Source organism: Podarcis erhardii (assembly GCF_964252035.2).
Source record: "Podarcis erhardii genome assembly, chromosome: Z".
Lineage (NCBI taxonomy): Eukaryota > Metazoa > Chordata > Lepidosauria > Squamata > Lacertidae > Podarcis > Podarcis erhardii.
The window spans coordinates 45,399,674-45,425,347 of record NC_138504.1 but is presented as its reverse complement, the minus strand read 5'-3'; the positions used below and the strand labels follow the sequence as shown (position 1 = coordinate 45,425,347).

Here is a 25,674-nt window from a genome sequence, read left to right as displayed (position 1 = left end):
CCACCCCTGGCACAATCTCCTCCTCTGTGGCCTCCACCACTACCACCACCAATGCAGCCTTTGCCAAAGCCACTATTGCAGGAACAATTTCTGCTGAACCTGCCAGCGTGGCATCTGTTGAAGCTGCTGCTGTTGGTGCATACTTCCGGAAGCCAGCGTCCAGAACTGCCACAATGGAAGGAGAAAAGTGGTGACACACAGAGGCAAATGTGGGTTTTCCTTCAATTTGTGGTCCCATGCTCTTTTGCAAGCCAATTGATTTGCACCACAGGGTGGGACAAATAGATGCCCTTACTTTGGTCTCACACTCTGGTGGTGCCAGAGCCCAGGAGCCAAAACAGGACATCTGGGATTGGAATCAGAAACTGGGATGGTTTCTGTCAATCCAGGATATCTCGCTTAAAATGGGACAGTTCTGTCCCATATCTTCCAGTGGTGGCTGATGTCCGTTGGGACTGGTATAGCAGAGGTCAACCATAAGTGGAGCCAGAGCCAATGACAGACAAATTCAACTAATCCTAGCTTTGTTCTCACCCTCCTTCCCACAGAGTTTTACAAGGGCAACACTGAGACAAAATGCAAGGAACCTGACACACGGTGCCTGTCCTGGCCCTTGTTGCCAGGCAAAGAACTTGAACTCCCAGCTCAGCTTCTGCCAAAGGCTTTAAAGCATAAATCAGAGTGGTACATAAAGAAGTGGCAGGGCTGGACTCAGATGCAGTTCAGCATGAAAGAAGCAGAGCTCTGTTGTCAGCGAAGTTAACTCTTTATTCAAGGAAACTACATACAACTCAGCAACACTTCCCAGCAGGTCTTGCCCCTATGGGGCAGTTGCCAGGACTGAAGGTCTCTGCCTTCCATCCTTTCTAAGGCTCCTCCTCTCCTGGATGTTTCCCAAGCAGTCTCAAACTGCATATGTGCACTCCTGGCCTGCTCTTATTATTCTGGGCATTTATGGAGAGCAAGGGGGAGGGGAGCTTGTCGCAGCAGGAGAGCGAGATTCCCTGAATTCTTCAGCAGTTTCTACACACACACACACACACACACACACACACACACACACACCATGCTTCAGCCTTGGAGTCTGAACTGCTCCCTGTCACAGGCTCTTCTTGCTCACTAAACCCTGTAGCCTCTTCAGCATCCAGCACCACCAATTCCCTAGCTCTGAGTCTTCCTCTTCGGGGTTTCCCTTGGGAGATCCCTGGCTGGTGCCTCCCACCACTCCTTTTTGTCCAGTCGGTCCCTGACAGCAAGACACAATTACAAGGTACAGCAAGTGTGCAAGAGGATAAGATACATAGCTAGGTACAAGCTAAGACATTGATCCATAAGTGGCACACTCCCTGCATCTTCCTTTTGATGGATGGGGTAGGCATAGCTTTAGTGTGACAAATGTTACAAGACTGGATGAGCAAATGGCACCCCTCCAGGTGAATTCAGCTCATGAGGTCTGTTTACAACGGTGCTGTTAGCTCCATGTCCTAGGAGAGGAAAGTGGCACTAGGTTAACATTTAATTTACTCTTCAGAAGGAGCCTCACTGCTGACGGGGAACACCAGGGGTAGTTCCATGGGTGGAGAGATCTAACTAGGGGTGGTCAGTGACACTGGAACGAAACACTCCTCTGCTTATCAGCTTGGTCCCTTCCTGGGATCCAGTTCTCCATCTTCGAAACTACTTGTTCCTTCCTTGGCTCTGACACTTGTTAGGGTCCTACTGACACCTTCCCTCACCCTACCAGGATCCTCCTCACGGTCATCCAGCTCCAGCTTTCTAAGCTCTTCCCATTTCCTCCTAGGATTAGACCACCCACCCACCCCATGACACTTCCATGGGATTCATGACACTGTCATCCTCTGAACGGGTTGTAAGCAAGAAGGCAGGCAGTTGGGAGCTTGCTGAGGGCAGACTCAGGTTAGTGGCTATTGCCCCATTCACCCTGATGGATCAGCCTCCACAGATACCTTCCATAAATTAGGTAATTTAAAAATAACTGGGAAAGGGGGACTTGTACCCTCACATACATATATTGCTCCACACAGCCATATGTATCGGCACAATGACCAAAACAATATGGCTGTATTAACAGATACTACCTACCTTTTAATGGATCTCAGCTGCCAGGATTAGCTACCAGTAATGTACTTTGAGCTGTCAGGCAATATCGCAAACTGTGAGTGCATTACACGTTATAGGCATCAATTTTTTTCTAAGTGAAAAGGCATTTCAAATTCAAAACACTTCACATCTAATGATGGGAAATTATCTTGATGGATCCCCTTCAGTTGGGAGGGAGAAGTGGGAGAGAACCACAACTGATCAGGAAGTGGTGAATTGTATACCCCACCCCCACCCTCAATCTACCCAGAGAAAGCTGAAAGGCATATGTCTGGATGAAGCAGATTGGGAATCTAAAAGCAAATGGAAGAAGACATTTTGAGGCTGCTCTGGTTGTCAGAAAATGAATGAGTACATGGAGCTATCGCCCTATGGCCAGAGCTTTCATAGGAATGACAAATGATTCCAAAAATCATCCTCATCTGAATTTCAGGGTTCATTTGGTTGTGATTCCTGCATTGCAGGGGGTTGAACTCGATGGCCCTTGGGGTCCTTTCCAATTCTACAGTTCTGTGATTCCATACTGAAGTTCCAAAGGACATATTCTTCTTCCCAAAGTGGAACCAATACATCCAACACTCCTCATGGCATTTGAAGAAGGCTGCTGAATCCGGCCCAAGGCACGTCTAGTGCAGCATCCTGTTCTCACAGTGGCCAGTCTTATGAATATGACAAACAGGACTTGAACATAAAAGCACTCTCTTTAATTGTGATTTCCAGGAACAGGTAATTAGAGGAATTTGTCAGATAAGCGGAGGTAAAACCTAACCATTGTGACTGATAGCCATTGATACGTATTCAATGTTCTGTTCCTCCATTTTTATTTCCAATTTTGCTAATGTATATTTTCTCCCTCCCCCCACACACTAGAACTCATTTCAAGCAGAGTTCAAATCTAGAGTAAAGTGAGGCCCAATTCATAATGGAACATGGACTTCAGAATGATGGGAGTTTATATTCCAAATCCCTCACAGCTGAATTCCCCCACTATATCTCAGAAAAGTTATTTGTCTGATCAATTCACAATCTCCCCACTCCCCTCCAAACCTCAGATCATCCTCTAGTGGTGCTTCCAGAAACAAAGAGTGGCCACCTTGCCAATTTGCACATCCCTTCCCATCAGAGATGTTACATCCAGTGGCATTTGAGAGTCCCTATGCTGACAAATTGCATCCTGGCAGATGAGTTGGATCTTCCAGAAATTCATCCTATCAAAAGAGGAACTGCTTCTTAATGCTGAATAGAGTTTGTTCCTTCCTAGCATGCTGTCAAACTCAGGTATCTCACACCACCTAAGATGGTGTCTCAGGACAGACCTCATGCATGCTTACAACCCCAGAAGATAACTACTAATTCCAAAGATGTTGCCTTTCATACACTTCACACAGATGTGTGAACCTGAGAGTTTCAAATATGGTGAAGCCAAAGAGTACAGCATTTACAAAGAAAGTAAACCTCCACCCCCCACTGTACCCTATAGCAGTGGTGGAAGATCACCCTATAGCAGGGATCACCAACTTCCAGTAGGCACACATGGAGAAAGTGTCATGGACATATGTCTTGGGGGGGGGGGAGGCTGTCATAACCCAAAATGACTGCCACATCTAAGAGAACAGAAGAAGAGACAAGATCACAAAATGGTGTGGCTATGCTCTCCTCCAACAATGGGTCACTGTGGCTGCTCACCAAGGGAAGCTCTTTGGACATCTCTACTCTTCAGGAGAGAAGGTAGGGAGGGTGTTGGTGTTTTGTCATAACAGAAGGGAGGGAGGTTGTGGGTGTTGAGTCCTGTCATATAATGAAATGCGAGCATCTTTGAAGGGAAGTGTTGTTCAATGTAGGAGAGGCAGAGTCACTGCAGACAGAAACAAGCAAACATTCTCTCATGCATTCTGCATTTTTCAGGTGATATTATTCCGCGGGTAACAAAGGAAATAGTAGTGAGCACATGGTTGCCTGTGAGGACTGTGTTGGCTACCCCTGTCATTACACAATCTTCAGTAGCCTGGCATCCTGTAGATGTTTTGTAATACAACACCCATCAGCCCAAGGAATTACAGCTGTGGTGGCTGGACTTATGAGAGTTTTAGCCAAAACATCTAGAGGCTGCCAGGTTGGCAAGGGCTGCTTTGAAGAAACAGAATGTCTAAGAACCAAAAGAATGAGTCGGACAAGCTGACTGACAGTCTTTCTGCACTCTCTTGTTTTTTGCCTGAAAACCAAACTGGTTACTGCTGCATTTCTGGTCCAGGTCAGGAGCCCTGAGAGAAAATGGCACCATCCCACCTGTCAGGAGGGATTTCAATATGAAATAGTATTTTCTAAGGCGGCGGGGGGGCGGGGGGGACAGCCCTTTGAGATTGCCTCATTAGTCAGGGAGAATTTGCATGCCTATGGCTGAAGGCAAAGGATGACCTTAAGTTGCATTATCACAAGGAACATGATGTTTCACTTGGGGCAGGAGAAGGCAGCAGGAAATTAAAGCTGCAGACATTAGGAACTGGGGCTTTGATGGCCCTCTCCTAGCCAACATGGCATGCATAATAAATGGTACTAAAATAACAGGGTTGCAGGTTGGAACCATAGCTAGCTAGGAAACTGTTTCTTTCCTGGAAGCCACAATCAGGACTATATTAAGGACCCAAAATACTGATAGGCCAAGGCCACAAACTACTTGTGTGCTGTAGTTGCAATTTAAAATGGAGATGTTTCCATAAGGTGCCAGCTCTAGGGATGTGTTTATGTTTACAAGCAAGTGGAGTATAAATTTTATGAATACAGTGGTACCTCGCAAGACGAATGCCTCGAAAGACGAAAAACTCGCAAAACGAAAGAGTTTTTCGTTTTTTGAGCTGCTTTGCAAGACGGATTTCCCTATGGGCTTGCTTTGCAAGAAGAAAACGTCTTGCAAGTTTGTTTCCTTTGTCTTGCAAGTTTGTTTCCTTTTTCTTAAAACCGTGCATTCACTTCGAGGAGCAACTCATAGCACGCGGTGTGGTAGCCTTTTTTGAGGTTTTTGAAGACTTTGGTGATTTTTGAAGCTTTTCCAAAGTCCGTGCTTCGCAAGACGAAAACATCACAAGACGAAAAAACTCACAGAACGAATTAGTTTCATCTTGCGAGGCACCACTGTAAAATAAATCAATATCCCAGACCCTCAACCTGGTCTCTCTACCCAAGCTGCAAGGCTCTGTCCTCTCGCTATGTATAGTCTCCTCAATGTGTAACTCAGAACTAGTTCTCCCTATCTCACTCCCTCTCTCCCAACCCGAAACCTGTTTAAAATCTCAAGTCAAATCCAATTCCTCTTCTCAAAGCCACCCCTATCTCTCATCTTAAATCCAGCCCTATCTCTTTCTCTGAGAAACTGCTCCTTTTATACTTCCCCCCAAAGTGCTGTTCCTCTCCCCACTGTGGCCAGCTGACTCTGTAGCCAATGAATGAGAGGCTCCAGCACTCTGGTGGAGTTTCAGAGGAACTGCATCTGGTGGAGTTTCAGAGGAACTGCTAGTCTGGCTCTGCTGTCCATCACAGATCCACTCTAAACCAACAGCCTTTTGTGTACACAGGTTGCTTTCAGCCAGATGAATGACCAGCATGTCAAGTGAGCAGAAGTACTGAGTGTATTTGGAAAGCACTAGTCTAAAATCGCACCACGGCATCGCAGTCTGGAAATCCAGGAAACCATGTGCCCAGGAACAGTGGCAGAGCTTCATGCTCTGGCACTGGGGTGCAGAGAGCAGGCTGGGGAGTGGTGCGCGTCCCGGGGGCGTGGCACCCAGCACGGGCGGGGGGCAGCCATGATGGCACCCCACCGGGATTGCGCTGCCTGGGGCGGTGTGCTCCCCCCTGCCCCCCTCTTCCTCCACCAGTGCCCAAGAAAACATGCACCCAAGGCAGAAGGCATAGCTGGTGAGACCACAGCATGCTGTTCCACCCAGAGCACTGTATGGTGCCTGATCATCCCACCTGCTTGTAGCCTGAAAATTAAGCAGAATTACTGACAGTAGTGTGCTCCCAAAGAAAGATGGACATGACCCTGAAATGCACCCAGTCACCAATGCCTCACAGTCATTATCAGCTTATCACTAACCCCCGGGAAGCAGCAGAAGTAACAGCTCCAATATGAAAAAACTGAGTTCATACACTTTAGGGGATAGTCCAAAGCTCCCCATGGCTGCTCTTAGCACCCAGCCACCTGATCAGCCATGATCCATCCTGGTGAATGAACAGCTGTCTGCCTACAGTAAGCCAAAAGCTCAGAAAAACCATGCATGTCCCAGACTGGACATGGGAAAATTGGAATAAGATCCTAGTGCCCCTATCGCATTGGTCCGTCTCTGAAAAGCACATGAACTCTGAATCTGTACAGCTGACATCCACAAAGCCATGGTGAGGAGTTGGTTTTGAAGCTGTGACATATTCGCTCACCCTCAAGAGAGCCAAAAGGGCCAGTGTGAATGCTGCCCAGAAAAAGAGAGGCCTCATAAGGGGACCAACAAACAGAAGGAACTCAAGGCAGCACATGCATTTGGTTAACAGGTGCTTCCTGCCAGGACCAGGCCTGCTTAGCTTCATCAAGGTGGTAGCTTCATGTGCCTTCAAAGCATACCCTGGGACCAGGATATCCCTAGCATTGGTTGGGAGTAAGCTATTCTCAGCATACACTGACCAGGCTACATAGGAATGGTCTATATCAGCATAAGGAGACGAAGTGGATGTGGAAGCCAAATAGTTCCATCAGTTCCATCCCAACGATGGCATAATAGCCATTAGGAAATAAACAGAGAACATTATTTTGGCAAGGAATATTGACAGAAGGGCCTGTTGTGTCACAGGTGTCATATCTTGAGACATATCATTTTCTCTTTGACTCCCTAGAACTGAAATTTGCTATGTAGTAAAAGAACAACTCTCCGAGTCACACAGATGTTTGAGAAGGCATTACGAAATGGCTGATCAGCCTCCAAAGTAGGCCCCAATCTATTCTTCTCCAGTTTTCTCTGACTGGGCCCACCACTAATTATACTTGCATTTCTTCAAATTAGGCGCCTTTGATATGTTGTCAGTGTTTTTAAATGAGGGAGTCTGGCAGCGTGCATTCCCCCTCTAGCCACTGGCAGATCATATCTTGCAAGGAGGTAGTGTGAATTAGATAATTGCACTTAACATGAACTAAACCAAAATAAAATTGACATTGGGATGACTGACCTTATATATATGGATATATATAATTTTTTGCTCCACTGGTATTTTCTATCTGATGAAATACCTCATTTTTTAATTTATTTTTAAAATAAACTTTCCCCAACCTGGCACTAGTGTTTTTTTATTTTTAAAGAAAAAACTTTGTCTGCATTTTCATGTGAATTTCTCCCAATAAATTTTGATATGCAATTTTGCCTAATAGAAATATTTTTGCAAAATAATTTCCCAAATATATTGCATTTTTGTATGCTATTTTCACACATACTCACAAACATTTTTTTTAAAAAAATTATTCACCTTTTCCAATCAATATAAACACCAAACCAAAAAGACACGTACAACAAAAACCATAATAACAATAATAACACAAATTGACAACTCGAATTTAAATACAGTAATATCCCTATGCCTATCCCTTGTTTATCACCACTCTCTCCCCCCTCTATTTTCCACTGTTATCCACCTTGTCACTTAGATATTCATTCCAAATTTCTTCGTATTTTCATATTTATCCATTCTTATTTTGCACTGACAAGCAATTCTTTCGTATGTAGCTAATCTGTCTATATTATCAATCCATATGCTCAGTGGAATCTTTTTGCAACTCTTCCAATTCACCAAAACAAGTTTTTTTGCTTCTAATATACAACCACATTTTTTGGCCCCTTGAGATCTTCCAAGTTTCCGGAATATAATTTAGAATTAAAGGATGGTGGAGAAGTAGGAAATAGGTTGGCTAAGGAAAGGAAGAAAAAAAAAGCAATGTTTCTGGGGCTGGCCAGCTAGTGGCAAGTCAAAGAGGATGAGAAGAGTTATCTGAGTGACAAGCTCACTGGGTTAAAAAAAAAATCAAAAAAATCTGAAAGCAAGGCAACCCCTGGGACTCCAGGCAATCTCAAGGGTCTTTGTGTTTCACATACTCACAAACATTCATTTTTGTGCACATTATTTGGCTAAATAGCTGCATTTCAAAAATTCAGAGAAGTGTGAATTTCAAAGGATGGCTATGTTTCAGTTTGCATATTGTTTCAGAAAACACAAATTGGGTAGGTTTGCCTTTAAAAATGAATTGGCTTTCTACCTTGTACCCTCAACATGTGTTAGACCAGCTCCAGTCATCATTTAGCATCTGAATTTCCCCATTAACTCTGGGCTTCAGAGACAACTTTCTGCAGTAGAAGCAATGCATCAGAAAACCTGAATTGTTTCTTGTTTCTTATTTCTAAATCTCAGCACAGAGGGTTGAACATTTGTAGACTTTCTTGATCTCCTGCATTCATCAAGGGAGTAAGTACTGTAGGTAGGTTTTTAGCCAACTGACCTTTCAAACACTTTAGGATAAATTGCCCAAAATGCAAGGGTAAAAGGCAAGCATCACCTAAAACAGGCGTGCTAAAAACAAAGGTAAAATCACTTCTACAAGTTGGAGGAAGATTAGTTTTTGAAAGGCACCTGTCTTCTCAGCCCATTGGGAGCAGCATTTGGGACAAAATGCCAGCTACCTTGACAGAGGGCTAGGTCTAACAAGTGCAGATGCAAACCATACAACCATCCCCTTCAAGCTCTTTTCTTTACCCATCCATGATATCTGCTCCATTCAGCCATGTTAGGACTCTGCAGGCAGAAGAGCAATGTGTGTTGCTCGGCTGATCAGCAGCTATTCTTTTCCAACATGAAGGTTATTAATGGCTATAATCCATCAAGTAATGGTCCTAAGGAAATGAATCTCCTGACAAGTAACCTTGCCACATCTGAAAACTTAGGTGGCTGTTGACATTGCTTGTAGAGAATTTCAGCAAGACAGCAGTTGAACAATGGCACTGGAAAAGTCTTCCAGAGGAATATATATATATGGCTTTGTTTATGAATCACTTCTCATAATATACCCCAAAGCAATTTCGCAGTGATCTTTAAAACAATTTGTCTACTTGTAAAAGACAAATAGAGATGGCACCTGCTTGGAACATGATGGAAAAGTTCCAAAGGGCAGGTGCCACAACACTAAAGGCCTGATTCCTACACTGTATGGATCAGACCTCTTGGTGATGTGGTGATCTTGGAGGAGGCCCTGTCCTGCACAGTTGGTTATATAAAGGATGAGTAAAGTGCTGCATATCCTGTCATTGCCATAAGCATTTGTATGTAGGGATGAGGGACAAATTCAGTTCAGTTTGTATCTGGATATGAACCTACCTAATTTGCACTTCCTGAAAAAAATGTGTGAACTGAGCTATCCTTAAAAATATCACAAGTCTCTGAATTTTGTCATTCCAAAAAAAGGAGTGGGGAAAAATGTATAGGAATGGAAAACATGTATTCTATCTTTTTGAAGATAGCATTTTAAAATGACATTAGGGAAGTTGTTTGCAAAAAAAAAAAGAACGAAGTTGGGGGAGGATATATTAGCCAAATTGCATATGCTGATTAAGCTTGGTGTGGACTTTTTTATTTTATTTTATATGCATACTATTGCAGAAATATATGGCAGACTGAGCTTAAGATTGGAAAAATGAGAAATGGAGAGGAACTGAAACTGACATGTGTCATCTATCCCGATGTGAATATGTGCTCTATTCTGATGTCTGAGATCCAAGTTACGATGGCAGGTGGCATTATTTATTAATTTATGTGTACTCTCAGACACCTTCATAAATAATTTATCTGGGGCGTCATATAAATCAATTAAAAATCTGCAGTTAAGAATTCCCTCAATAAATCTGTTAAAATATCCAAATAAATGCCACTGACCCAGGTGGTTCCCAGGTGGTCAACCACCCAGTCATTGACTACAATCAATGGTCTGTGCTTCTCATCTGAGCTGAAAGTCAGCTCTCACCTAATTTTCTACATTTAAAAAAGAAAAAGAACCACAGTTCTCAATCTTTCCATGTTTTCCAAGCTCAACTGCATGTTTGTGAGTGATTTAACAAGAGCTCTCTGTAGTTTTCCAATGCCATGGTGTTTCCTGGAGTGTCCATGATAGCCATCCTATGTAGCAGTTTGGACAAAAAAGATATGGTGAGCTGTTCCTATTTTTGGAGTTTAAAACTGCCAAATCCTCATCTCTAAGAGCCAGGCAATTTGCTACCCTCCAGATGTTGGTGAACTACAATTCCCATAGTCCCTGACCATTGGCCATATTGGCTTGCCCTGATGGGCTTTGTAGCTCTGAAGGGTGCAATATTGGCTGCTCCTGCCTAAGAACACCACCACTGTGGACCTAAGATTGAACAACGTGATATGCTTGAATTCTTCCTTATGCTTTCAATCTCCACCCACCATTCTGCATCTTTTTGCTACTGACACACTCTGATTTCTACACTGTAATTAAAGTAATGAGGTTGGGTGTCAGAGAGCTGCACTGATGCAAACCTTTGTGAGGAAGGAAAGCATTTGAATTGTTTCCTTAATGTCCACTTGCGCTCTGTTAACTCTGCCTAAAGTTTAAAGACCTCTGCTTCATTTACGATTTCCTCAGCATCTCTTAAGTTGTAATTGCCCCCCCCCTTTTTCCCTTTTTGTCTCTATCTCTTTCTGACCTGGCAGGGACATGGCAGGACAAAGCATCTTTGCCCCAGTGTGTCACTTTCACAAAGGTAAGGCAGTTGTTGGTGGGTGGGTGGGTGGGTGGGGGTGGTGGGCTCAGTTGGCCTGGCCAGGTGGGTGGTGGTGGTGTGTGTGACATCATACAATGTGACAGGCTCCCCAATGTTGGGGGAAATTCGGTGTGTCTGCCATTGGCCATTCTGGCTGGGGCCGATGAGAGTTGGACTCCAAACACATCTGGTGGACCACAGATTCCACACCTCTGTGCTATGTTTGGCTACAGAATTGCCACACAGTGTGGCCAAAACTCTGAAAAGAAAATATCTGAGCAATCATTCTGTCTCCAGCCATTCAGTTTGGAAAGGATTGCTTCTCCAGGATAAGAAGCCTGTCTTCTAGGACTTCCGGGTTAGCGCGAACGCGAATGGTGGATTCCCTCCGAGCTCCGGAGGGAATCGGCTCCGCTGAGGAGGGGTCTTGCCGCGCCGGCGACGCGGGGACCCTCAGAAACCGCAGGCGCGGATGCCTGCGGACCTGGTGACTCGGTGGGCACCTTAAGCGCCCCCCGACTCATGAAGAGCCTTTTTAAAGGCTACGGAGGGGTACGGAGGGTGGCGTGGTGCTGTGAGTAGATCGCTGCCTCAGTGGAGTGAAGCCGCGAGCCATGACCGGAGAGCGCTAACTTTCTTCCTGAAATCTGGACTGTAAAACAAGCTACCCGTGAGTAGAAGGGAATACCTGCTCTGGGAATTGTATGCACCATGAATTTGGCTTTGAATTTGGTACGACCGGGGGATGTGCTAAAGGGAAGTCCGCACCCCCCCTATCTACAAACGATCTAAAGCAAGGATCGGAGAACTAAGGTGGAAAAATTGCTGTCTGATCAGGGAAAAAAAGATCTTTCCATGAATCTGACAGGTGAAGATTTTGTGCTGGAGAGAAAGGGAGGAATTTTGGAACTTTTAATGTAACCCCCCCCCCTGAACCCGGGGGCGTCTTGCCGGAGGGAAAAAGAACAAAGAGTTTGACAGCTGTCAAAGGAGCTGTCAAACGAGCGGCCAAAGTTAAAATCTTGTTATCTAATAACTCTCTCTTTTAAAAGCGATACATTTGAAATGAGATGGTTGGAAACAAAGTAGTAAATAAATGACAAAGTAACAGACTGTTGGAAAGGACTCTTGAGCAATTGGAATCCCCCTAGGGGGGACCAGAGGCACTACAATGGCTGCAGAGGGAAAATTACTGGCAGAAATAGAAAAAATGTTTTTTCTCGTGGGAATTTTACAAGAGCAGACTACGGCTATGAGCAAAGTACTCATGACCTTGAATCCCAAAACAAACAATTCTGCCGAATGTATAAACGACACGCCTGAAAAAGAATCTGCAGCCGAGCCACAAGGAGGGATGGAAAGGAAAGGAGGAAGGGAGACAGTTCAAGTGGAAAATATCGACCAACTAAATACCAACCAAAAGCCTATACTGACAGAAAGTAAAGAAGAAGACCTTTGGATTACAACTCTGCAAAAGATGAGAAAGATGAAGAAGGAAGCTCCTGGATTACTTGGAACACTGGAATTTAAAAGAATAAAGAAATATGACCGAGACTTTCTTCTTAAGCATGGGCCTGATTTTCAGAAACAACAGTTTTTAAACTTTTTGGATGGAAGAAAACTTGATGTGACTGTGACAGAACTGTTTCGAGAACCGAAGACCAACAAAAAAGACTACCAACAAAACTGGCAGAGAGAGACTAACAGAGAATTAAGGGCCTCGGATGTGAGGAATCCGGGCTAGCAACTCTTTTTGGGGATGCTTCTCTGGGGACGGAAGCCGGGGTAGGGAGGGAGGGGAGAACAAAAACTTTTAAAACTTTATAATCTTTTATCAGGCCAAATGGATTTACAAGTAATATTAAAGGGAGAAATTCATGGGAAGGAAAATGGGGTCGACCTTAGGAAAAAGAGAATTGGAAAGTGAAAAGTTAAATGTTTTTAAGTAAAATGTTTTTTCTTTTTTTAAAAAAATAACAAAAATAATAATAATAATATGTGTAAGATAATGGATAGGAACTTGCTGAAATAATTATTGAAATTGGGATGTAGGAAGAGGGGGTGGGGGGAAGTCAGAGAAAGAGGGTAATGAAAGTAAGGGCATGAAATTACATACGTGTTTGTCTGTGTCTTTTTGTGTATGTATGTCTTTAAAAAATGTGAAAACCTAATAAAAATTTATATATATATATAAAAAAGAAGCCTGTCTTCTACTTCTAGGCTGCCATAACCCTTGAATGTTAATTGCCAGCCGTGCCCCACAGGAGACTGCAGGGGAGGGCCAAAGTTGTGCAAGATGCATGAAAAAAAGGAGGGAGGGAAAAAGAAAGAAAGAAAGAAAGAGAGAAGATTCTGGGTTGAAGGGGGGGGGGAATGAGAGTTGGGGATGTTGATCTGAAAAGGAAAGGGAGACCCAGTGCAGATTCGGCCTTTGTGAGATCCTGAGAGAGTTTCTCTAATGGTCTTTGCAAGTCATTATTTCCTTTACATATTCTCATCTCTCCGACAAAAGAGAACACATAAATCACTTCTCCTTGTCCCAGTTTGACCCCACAACCTCTGTAAGATAATGAGGAGCTGCACCTATCTCCCCCACTCTCACTGCCAAGATTTATATCAAAGGACATTAATTCTCCATGATAACATCTCTATTTTTTAAATGCAAATGCCCCCTGATCCTTCCCTGAAATCTGCTCGGTGGGCTGCTTTTAACTCAGTGTGTCTGAAATTTCCTTAGAAATTGGTGAAATTGGCTTGGCTGTCTCACAAGTTGGTGGATGCTCCTGGGAGCAGACTCTAATGCAGAATTTCACTACATGGGGGTTGAACTAGATTGCAGACAGACTCTAAGAGGCTTTGCACACATATTTCACACTGCACGTTTTCTCCTGCGATATGCATTCAGGAAAACAGCCACGTCCAGCATCATGCACTGCTGAACACAGAAAATGAGTGATTTGCTAAGGTTAGCACTGGTCTGACTTGGAATACAAACTTGCTCTGTGCATAATGCTCCCTGGTGCCTTGAATGATGCAACAGCAGTGTCCTAGGCACCAGAGCCCTGGGAAGTGTACTTTGGGGGTGCTCTGGGAATTGTATGCACCATGACTCCTTATATCTGAGACACTGTTGTGAACATGCACAGCACCAGCCTAAGCACGTGGAGTTCTAGAACGTAACAGTTCCCAAAGTACCTGCAGTAAAAATTGAAAATGCTACATTTCACAAAGTTCCTGGCTCTCAGAATGCTTTTGGGTGAGGGAGGAACAGAGGCATTTTGGCATATCCCAGGAATAAAGAACCTCAGGCCTGGAGCCCAAATGCAGCCCTCTAGGTTTCTCTATCTGGCGATTAAACATGCCTCACCTACCCTGCTTTACACCCTCCTTGAGTGTTTTTGCCTGACTGGAATGTGTTCTTTAACTCACATAATGCCTCTAGCTCAGCTGGATGAGGATAGAAAGGGCTGTATGAGTATTTAATTATTTAATTAAATATTTAAGTATTTATAAACCTACCTACAGTGGTACCTCAGGTTACAGACGCTTCAGGTTACAGACTCCGCTAACCCAGAAGTAGTATCTTGGGTTAAGAACTTTGCTTCAGGATGAGAACAGAAATCTTGCGGCGACGGTGGCACAGTGGCAGCAGGAGGCCCCATTAGCTAAAGTGGTGCTTCAGGTTAAGAACAGTTTCAGGTTAAGAATGGACTTCCAGAACGAATTAAGTTCTTAAAACGAGGTACCACTGTACATAGAAACTTGTCTGCTGTACACTTGTATCCACTCATTTTTGCCTTTGGCACCCACTCACCACTGGCAATGCACATTTTGGATAGCTGCCCAGAAGAAAATGAAGCCCTCTGGCTAAAACAGGTTCCCCTCCCCTGCTTATCCCACTGATTTGCATTGTGAAATTAGGATCTTAGATTGACAAGTATGCTTATTCCCAGGCCATGCTACTTTTGCATACACACCCTCATAAATATATCCTGTTCAATTCTGCCGCCACAGTCATCTTCATTCTTTTTTTAAAGATCCATCCCAAAATCCACCTTTAAATATGGATTTTTCATGTGTTTTCTTTCAAAAGATGCATTATAAAATGTGCAGTTTTTTAGCCAAGTACTGCACTACAACACTGAGAGGGAAATATGAAATCACTGCAATACACACACTAGTCTAAGAGCTATGGATTGGTTTCAGTTTACATTTGGAATTTGAAAAGATCAAATTCCTCAAGCATCCCTAATTATGGCTAGGAAGATCTCTGGAGGGGAAAGCCTGGAGCCCGGGCTAGCTAATGAATTCCTTGTCCTCTCCTCTATGCATCTCCACCCAACAGCTCCTGTTCATTCTCAAGGTGTTCTGTCCTAATGAAAACAAGGTCACGCTTGCTCAGCAGCTGATGGACAAGAAAGGAACAGGTGGAGAAGCTGTGCAGTCGTGTAGGTTTTTATTCTGACATCCTTAATGGAATACAGATTTCAGCATTGCTGAAAGAGCTTATGCTTGAATAGCGAGAGAAGAATTATCCTATTGTCAGACACGGCTCAGGAATCATCAGGCTCGTAGTGCAAATATTTTGTTCTCAATGGAATGCAGGAAAAAAACAAGGAAATGTTGAAGATTGAAGATTGAAAACACGGCACCTTCTCTCCATACATGAGAGATAAAGCGACCGCATCTGATAAGTAACTGCATCTGAAAAGAACACTTGGATTCACAGACTAGTCTGGCCCATGATGGCTATACTTGACACCCACCCACCCAAAATTACTGCAGTTTGAGTAGGATGAAAAATTAATATTTTAGTCATGAACCACTGGATTATTCTTATTCCAGATATTTCTTATGCAGGGGAACCTTATTCAGTCAAGCAACCACATTCCCTTGTGGGGCTGCACACCAGTGTCAGGTGTGGCCACACACACACATCTCCACCCATGCAAACAAGAGGCATTATTACAGTTCAAGGGCACATTCCAGCTAGGTGAACTTACTAGCAGAGGGTATAGAGCAGAGCCAGTGAGGTGGGTAGCCTGATTAGAGTTCCAAGGGCCATATATAGAGGCCTGTAAGTTGACATTCAGTTCCTGGATCCTAGTTGCCTATTTCTGATTTAAGATATGGTGAGTTCACGCTGTGATGCATTACACTCACCCTGAAGAGGGTATGTCACGGCTAAAATGGCCGCTGTTTCTTTAATGCTTAAAAAACCTGGGTCAGCATGAGTCAGCGGCCTGCACCGGGTTGTATATATAGAGTGAGAAATGTTAGTTTGTGGTTGGGTTGGGTTGGTTGGTTGGTTAGTGAAAGCTGGTAGTGTTGTTGTGTGTATAGTTGGTCAGTCGCTTCTGCAGAAAGACTTTTAAGAATAAAACTCTGCAAGGATACTTTTCTCATGGACTCTTTTATGCTGACAAGGGTCTGAGGACTAGGCTGAGGTGACAAAGGGAGGTCAGAACCCTTTCCTTTTTTTCTTTTTCTTTTTTTACAAACACTGACACGGTTCAAGGGCACATTCCAGCTAGGTGAACTTACTAGCAGAGGGTATGGAGCAGAGCCAGTGAGGTGGGTAGCCTGATTAGAGTTCCAAGGGCCATATATAGAGGCCTGTAGGTCTACATTCAGTTCCTGGATCCTAGTTACCTATTTCTGATTTAATATATGGTGAGTTCACTCTGTGATGCATTACACTCACCTTGAAGACCAGACTAACTAGAACCCTATTTGGCTGTTCAAATCCCTCACATGATGAGGGAAGTCGATCACAAGCATTCTACTTCTACCCCTGAAGTGGGAAGCCCTTCTTTTTCCAAATAATTTTTATTTATTTTTTATTCGTTTTCCAAATTATTACAGATCAGACCAAATTACTTTAATACAATTTCTTTTAAAAAATAATAATCAGGTTTCCTGCTCCTGTTGCAAACATATGTCCATCACTTCCTCCTGTAGCTGCTTCATCTCTTCTTTAATATCCACTTGATCCTTCACTTGATGTTAGTCAATTATCGCAGCTATTATTCTGTCCTTACATACCTCTGTCAATTCTTATAAATATTAAATCAATTTATTCTGTGAACCACCCTGAGACCCCTGGGTATAAATTTGATTATTAATAATAATAATAATAATTTCATGTTTGTAGTCCTCAGATCTGGTGTACTGAGAGAGTTAATTGCTATCTTCTTTTGTTTAGTTCCCTGCAGTGCTTGCAAGGTCAATTCACATTCCATTCCTTCTGCTGTTCACCAGCTTGTGTACAGGATGCAGCTATAAATAACTCCCAGATAACATGTCCAATCTCCGCCATTAAAATTCCACTCTGGAGTTCTTCCTCAGCACACAGCTAAAGACAATGTTTTTTTCTCAAATACAGCCTCTTGCCAGATTTAATTAGCAGCCGTTCATCTTACTCTTCATTGCCCCCTCACACTTCTGGTCCAGTCCAAAGATAGTTTTAAATAAAGTCCATTCAACCTCAGTCGTGGGAGGAGGGCATAATAAAACCTTCTTAAATTCCTTGTTGAGCATAAATCAAAAGCCTCCCCACTCTTTTTCCTCGGTGCCAGACAGAATAACATAGCCATGGCTACACATGCCTCTCATTTTGCAGGGGAGGATGGGGGGGGGGCCTCTTTGGAAACCATATGAAAACACAAAGCACCTTGTCCTCCCCCTTACTTCCTGGCTGTTGTAAGGATTTTCAAGCTTCAGAAAATCATTCAAATACCTTCAAAGAGCCAAACCCAGTCCTTTCGGCAACTGATTGATTGCAGCCTGTTATCATACGTCGTTTCAGGAGCGCCTCATGATTAACACCAACCTTCTAAATTAGTGAGGAACCAATCACAAATCATGCCAGTGAGGGAGGTTCATCCATTGCAGGGACACATTCTCAGGTCACACCTGCTCTGCCTTTCAAATTGACAGACATGAGCTTAAGCAGCACAGTGGGATGCCGTGAACTCCCCAGAACCTACTGGGGAGAATTGCAAGGAATTTTACCTCATAAATCCTAGCTTTCCCCTGCCTGAACTTAGCACCATGAATCATGACGCCAGCAGTGAACCTTTTTTCCAAATAATTCCCCCCCCCCAATTTTTTTTATTGATTTTCCAAATTTATAAACAAACAAACACACATAAATCCTAACTGTAATTATTCCACTATTATTAACACTGTTAGGTGACTTCCTCAAATCCCCCTGGCTGAGTTTCAATGTATATCATTATAACAGTTTTCCAAAACTAAGTTCTCATAAAATTTACTTAGTCAATTAACTTCTTTCTTACTTTTCATATAAACTTTAAACATATTATTATATAGAATCACATATTTAAGTCCTAAGCCAATCTGGTATTTGCAAGTATTTCTATTTAAATTATCTTAGCATATTTAGCTAAATATTCTTTAAATTTCATCCATTCTTCCTGGTACTCCTCCTCCTTCTGGTCACGGACTCCTCCAGTCAGGTTGGCTAGCTCTCAAAAGTCCATCATCTTCATCTGCAATTCCTCTGCTGTTGGCACTTCTTGTGTTTTCCAATTCTTGGCTAACAAAATCCTAGCAGCAGTTGTGGCATACAAAAACAATCTAACATCTTTCTTGGGCAATTCCAAACCTATTATTCCAAGAAGGAAGGCCTCTGGTTTCTTAATAAACATATATTTCAACATTTTTTTCAATTCATTATAAATCTTCTCCCAGAAGTCTTTCACCTTGGGGCAGCTCCACCACATATGATAAAAGGTACCTTCTTTTTCTTTACATTTCCAACATAGGTCACTATTGTGATAAATCTTTGCTAATTTTACAAGAGTTAAGTACCTTCTATACATCATTTTCATAATATTTTCCTTTAACACCAAACATGCAGTGAACTTAACCCCTTTCCTCCACAACCTTTCCCAGTTCAAACATTATGTTATCCCTTTTCCAAATAATTTTTATTGGTTTTTATGTAAATACAAGAACAAGATATAACTACTGTAAATTGTCCAGTGGTGCATTAAGTTTCATATGCAGTACACAGTACACAAGAAATATGTTTATTTATGCTTTATCAATTCAAGTATCCTCTCCACAGAGATTATTGTGTTGTGGATGGAATAAAAGTATATTCTGTCACATTTATAAAGGAAAAGAATGGAAGTGCCAAAAGTGTCTATTATTGAAGTGCCTTTAATTACCCTTCTGTGACAAGTAAGGCGTTCTGATAGAGCCACACTCCAAATGTTATTTACCCAGATTTCAGTGGGGATTACTATATGTTGTTTCCAGTATCGGGCTATTGTTAATATGGCTGCTGCTAATAATAAAAAATACCAAATCTCTGTATTTAAGGTTACTGTTTAAATTTGAGTCTAATGATAAGAAGGCAAGAGCCGAATTGGGTGAAAGAAATTGCTGCATAATTTTGGAAATAATGTGAAACACCTTTTTCCAAAAGTATATCATTGTGCAACTCTACCATGCATGAAAATATGAGTCTAGCTCCCTGTAGCCTTTCCAGCATAGGGGAAAGATGCTAGTGTTTATGTTGGCTAGACATGATGCAGTCTAGTGCCAGTGAAATATAATTTTAAGAGAAGTCTCCTGCCAATGAGCAGAGATGGTTCATAGGGATGGGTTGTGCCAAATTGATTGCCATTTATTATCTGCAGTTATGATCCCTTAGTCTTTTCCCCATACTGTATGGAGGCCTCCTGTATCACCTGCATATTGTTCTAAAAGAATGCTATAAATAAGGCATGTCCAACATGTCGATAGCAATCGACTTGGGGATCACTGACTGATTTTCGTCGATCGCAGGCTGAGAAAGAAAAGCCTTTCTTTGCAGCTTGGGATGTAGCCAGTCCAGTCTCATGCAAGTCTGAGCTCCTCCTCCTCCTCTTCCTCCAGCCGAGGAAGCTGACTTGCTACCTTCCCTGACACCTGCTCTGCACTGCACTCTCTCTCTGTGGGGGGGGGGAGGTTAGAGCACCAGCAGTGGGGTGAGGGGGACGTGGTGCCCTAAGGCAGGGCTGGGATATGTGTGGGGCCATTCCTAAAGGGTACTGACTTAGGGGTGGGGGCAATAACATGATTGGACTTGAAACCAAAAGCTCCAGAAGCAGAAAGGTTGAGGTGGAGGAAGAGAGTGAGGATGCTCTCTCTCTCTGTGTGTGTGTGTGTGTGTGTGTGTGTGTGAGAGAGAGAGAGAGAGAGAGAGAGAGAGAGAGAGAGAGAGAAGCTGGCTCCTCAGATCTGTGCAAACTAATATAAAAATATAGTTTGACTTTTCTCACTTGTTTAGTTACTTAATGACTTCAGAGTGTGGTAGATCACTGCCAGTTTTTGATACTTGTTGGTAGATCGCAGCTTATTTGAGGTTGGACGTGCCTGCTATAAATGAAAGATGCAGCTCATTTTATTTCATATCTTGATTTGTTACAGAGAGACTCAAATGACATAGGAGAATGAAGCCCCTCCCCCTTGAGTTCCAAGTATCTTGCTAATGTGCACAATTGAATAGATTGAAACCAGGTTAACTAGGCATCATCCAGATTCTCTGTGAGCTCATGCTTAGAAATTGCTTTGCCTCTAGGCAGAAGCTCTCTTACCTAATTGATGCCTTTCTCCTCAATTTTTAAAAATTGTCCATATTTATCCTCCTGTCGGAATAATAGAGGGTTCAACATTGGAGTCAATGGTGAGGGTTTCGGAACCAGAACTCAGTCTCAATAGCTCTATGTCATAAGCACTGCCTTTAAAAAAGGGTTTTGAATCTTCTCCCACTCAGTCTGGGATTGTTTTAGGAAAGGAAATGTCCTTACAGACGGTGAAGAAAGAGGGGCCTTGATCTGCACCCATGGAATGTCATATTGTCCCCTGATCAAGGGGATCAGAGATTTAATCTGAAATGCTGCAGAATAAGAGTCCTAGATTTGGCATTCTGAGACCTCCCTTAGATCTATGCCTAAATAATCTAGATCTTTTCCCAGATGAAACAAATAGAATTAGCTTTCATTGTGATTCTTTAAGCAGAGATGAGGGAATAAGGATGGGCAAAACCTGAAAAGAATATGAAATATTTGGAAGAATAGATATTTTAATCACAGCTATCTTGCCAAGCCAACTGAGATTTAAATGTTTCCATTTCACCACTTCTTGGGAAATATTTTTGAACAGGTTTTTTATAGTGTCTACGACTAAGCTGCTTAAGATCTGGTGTTAAATTGATGCCGATATATCTAAACCCACCATGAGCAATGCTAAATTCTGGTTGTGGTATTAGTTACTCATGAATCATTGTGGGTAGGTTAATTGGAAGAACAGCAGATTTTGCATAATTTATCTCCAGTCCTGCAACTGCATGAAATACATTCAATTGTTTTTTGAGTGGTTGGAGTGCATTAAGAGGGTCTTGGTGAATAACCAGAGTGTCATCAGCAAACCTATTTATTTTCTGCTCAATATTTCTAATTTTCACACCTTCAAGTGTTGCATCTACCCACAATTGAATGGCAAGCACCTCTATCACACTGCAAAAATCAGTGGCGACAGCAGGCAGCCTTGACGGGTGCCTCTATTGAGGTGTATGGGTTTGGTGATATACCCATTTAATCTAATGATGGCATTAGACTGTGAGTAAATTTGATTAATGATATGAAGGAATTGCTTACCAAATTGTAATTTAGCTATTAAAGATTTTTTAAATGGCCATTGAATTCTGTAAAAGGCCTTGAAGGCATCCAGAGAAATTAAAGTACCAGGGGAGTTTTGTGTGTGGAGCTCCTGATTTACATTAAGAATTTGTCTCACTGAATCAAAAATATTTTCATGAAACCTGTTTGGTCAGTTGAAATATATTGTCTTACAAAAATATTAATCCTTTTGACTATTACTGCCATGAAAAGTTTTGCATCTGAAGGAATGGGTTTCCCACACCCAAAACTGACTGTGCAGGCAGTTTGAAATGGGCACCAAAATCCCTATTTTTCCTTAGCTAAAATCCATTAACTTGAGCTCTGAGTCAATGTATAAACCAAAACCCGGCTGTATAAACAAGGGCTCAGAGCCCTCTCCTTTATCAGTTCATGACGGCAAGGATGACCTTGGCTGCTTCAGTGGAGTAGGGATGACATGTCTAGGTCTTATCTTACGTCCTGACGCACAGACCTAGTCCAGGAACAATGCCAGAGTGTGTTCTTGGAATTGGTGACCTCTTGCTCCAAGATAAGAGTAGAAACAGGAATACCTTTTTATGGTCAGAAGTACAGGAAGGAATACCCTTTTATGGTTAAGAGTACCGGAGCAGGAACATATGTGATGTCAACCTGTGTGTATAGGCTGATGTGGTTGGATTCCTGGGGAAGGAGGGAGACGGTGCCTGGAGGATATATATACTGCATGAAATTTCTCATTTCTTTGGACTTGCTGTGGACTGACCAAGCAAGTGCCTATCTGCTGCTCCGGAGAGCAGGAATAAAGAACTCTTTCTCTGAACCAACTCTTGGTGTCATTTGACATCCTTCCTCCCGACTGGGAGCAACGCAGAGCCCACCAATCGGTAAAGTCTAATAAAGCTACACATCAACATTAATAAGAGCAATAGGTCGATACAAGTCCACCTTTGTGGCATCTTTCCCTGGTTTCAGAAATAAGGTCAGTTTTAAAGTTCACTATGTTTTGGGAATTTCCCCTTCTTCTAAAATTGAATTAACTAGACTAGTTAACCAGGGTGAGAGTTCCATTCTGAATACCTTATAGCAGTGGTCCAGGGACCCCTAGGGAATCCGCAGAATCCACCCAGGGGGTCTGTGGCTCCATCCCTTGGCTCCCCCCAATTAAAATTTTGTCATTTTTGCATGGTAATATCACAAATGTTATTGTCTGGGGTTTTTTTTTTGGTATATCTGAAATCCTTCGCTTATTAGGCGCTACCTCACATTCTGTTCAAAAAACTGCTATACAGAGTTAACTACTACAGAGTTATCAAAAATTTCAAAAGTAGGGGGTCCATGGCTTCGCTTTTGAGAAATGTGGAGGGGGTCCTCAGTAATTAGCTAATTGGGAGCCATTGCCTTATAGTATTTTCCTGAGAAACCATCTGGCCCTGGTGATTTGCCCAATTTTAGTCTTTTTATTGCATCCTATACATTCTCTTGGGATATTCGTTGATTCAGATGATCCCTGTGCTCCTGAGACAATGGTTTAAGGCACACTTGAGAGAGTGTGTAGTGGTTAAGAGCGGTGGACTCGTAATCTGGTGAACCACATTTGATTCCCCGCTCCTCCACATGCAGCTGCTGGGTGACCTTGGGCCAGTCACACTTCTCTGAAATCTCTCAGCCTCACTCACCTCACAGAGTGTTTGTTGTGGGGGAGGAAGGGAAAGGAGATTGTTAGCTGCTTTGAGACTCCTTAAGGGGAGTGAAAGATGGAATATCAAGTCCAAACTCTTCTTTTTCTATAGAGGATTGTGAAGGATTGTCAGAGAAGTATAATACTTTCAGAAGATTTCATCAATTATCTAAGTATCATTGCATAATCGTCATGCCTGCCAGTAATCTGATTTTTTAATTTACACTTTTTGACTGCATGAGCTAACAGATGACAGGTTTTGTTACCAAATTCATAATAAACACTCCTGACTCTTGCCATTGCTTTATGTATGTGTTCAGACTCAATAGGTTGTAATTCAGAGCAAGGTTTTTTTACGGGGCCTGACTTAATTTTTTGGATTTTGTGGTCTGTGACTCCTTTTCCAATATTTTAATCCTAGCAGTAAGAGTACTGATTTCAGATTCATATACCTTTTTCCTTCTTGAGGCTTCACTAATGCAGTGTCCCTTTAAGACTGTTTTTCTCGTGTCCCACAGTACAGTAGTGGTAAATTATTTTCCTTAAAATAATATTCTAGTGCTTTTAATAAACGGTCTTTAGATACCTTATCAGTGATTAAGCTTGCATCAAAATACCATTTTGGGGACCTTGGAGGGCGTATATCAAAACTAAAAAAAAATGAGACAGGGCCATGTTCCGGCAGAGTTAAGACACCAATATTAGCTCTAATCACATTTTGCATAATATCTTGAGTTACTAATAGGAGATCGATCCTGGACCATGTTTTGAATTGGTGAGAGAAACATGAGAATTCACGTGCTGTAGGATTTAAGTGTCTGCTAGTGGCCAATCATGCTCTGCAATCAGTTGTCCTAACTGCTTCTTGAAGAACAGAAAGAGCTGCAATCTATGGAGTCATTAGGGCAGCAGTTAAAGTCCCCTCCAATTATAATTGAGCCTTCTTTGCAAAGTGTTCTTAAGAAAAGCCTGTTGGTCAGAAATTGGTGCTTATGTGTAGGCCAGAGTAAGATTCATAGTACCAAGTGAGCCTCTAACAAAAATAAATCCGCCATTTGGGTCTGCTATTGAGTCTCTCATCCGAAATGGGCAATACTTGGAGAAGGGGATAGCCATGCTCCTACTTTTGGAAGAGGCAAGGGCACACAGTTGCTCACCGAGCCATTGACCCTTTAGTAATGGTGATTTGGAGCATTTACTTTGATGGGTTTCCTGCAACATAATTATGTCTGGGTGCTCTCTGTGTCAGTTCAAGCTCTTTTTACTGCTGAGCCCAGGCCTTTAACACTGAATGGGAGGATTTTTAGGCAGTCCTGGATAGTTGTAATGTCTGTGTTGGGAGATCAGCAAATTGTTTTGCAACTGTGACAAAGCCTGGAACAGCCTTCCCGGCTTGCAAACTTGGGCCTTCATTCAGGCTTTTGTTAAACACTGGACTGTCTGCTGGACTTCTGTCTTGGAAATCAAACAACCTAAACTGAAAACTATGTACAGTGGTACCTTGGTTTGCAACAGCTTTGGATTACAACCGTTTTGGATTACAACTACGTCAAACCCGGAAGTGCGTGTCCCTTTTTTTGGATTACAACCAATTTTGGTGGGAAGGCCCACTGGCGAAAGTGCGCCTTGGGTTACAACATGTTTTGGTTTACAACCAGACCTCCAGAACGGATTATGGTTGTAAACCAAGGTAAGTAAAGGTAAAGGTACCCTTGCCCGTACGGGCCAGTCTTGACAGACTCTAGGGTTGTGCGCTCATCTCACTCTAGAGGCGCTGTCCGCAGACACTTCCAGGTCACGTGGCCAGCATGACAAGCTGCATTTGGCGAGCCAGCGCAGCACACGGAACGCCGTTTACCTTCCCGCTAGTAAGCGGTCCCTATTTATCTCCTTGCACCCGGGGGTGCTTTCGAACTGCTAGGTTGGCAGGCGCTGGGACCGAGCAACGGGAGCGCACTCCGCCGCGGGGATTCGAACTGCCGACCTGACGATTGGCAAGTCCTAGGCGCTGAGGTTTTCATTCTCCATTTGAAATTTCTATAAAGGATGGCTACTTGAAGTAAGAACAGGCACAGAAGGCTCTAGGGCTTTCACAGCTTTTATATACGTGGTCATTGTTTTTCTCTCTTTTCAGACTGGGCCCATAACCCTATTGTTGTGGAGGGTGAGGTGATTAACAAAATCAATCCTCCTCGCAAAACTGGGAATATCCCCTCACTCACCCAGTTTAGGACATCCCATACCTTTCCTCAGCAGTGTTTCTTTTCTTTCAGCAAAGTAAGCATGTCAAACAAACTTTAATAATAAAGAAAATTGTAACACAATAACATACCATCCAAGAGAAACTAAAATGACTTAATGAGGCAAGAATGACAGTTGGTCTCTCTAACTGATC

At 42.8% G+C, this 25,674-nt stretch overlaps 1 long non-coding RNA gene across 1 annotated transcript; it reads right to left on the bottom strand.

Annotated features, from left to right (window-relative positions):
- Positions 1–747: 747 nt before the first annotated feature.
- LOC309333886 lies at positions 748–24,961 on the bottom strand. Its single transcript, XR_014152756.1, has 2 exons — positions 23,866–24,961; positions 748–1,484 (listed from the first exon to the last, which is right to left on the bottom strand). It is a non-coding gene; the product is annotated as an uncharacterized lncRNA (long non-coding RNA).
- Between the last annotated feature and the right edge of the window lie 713 nt (positions 24,962–25,674).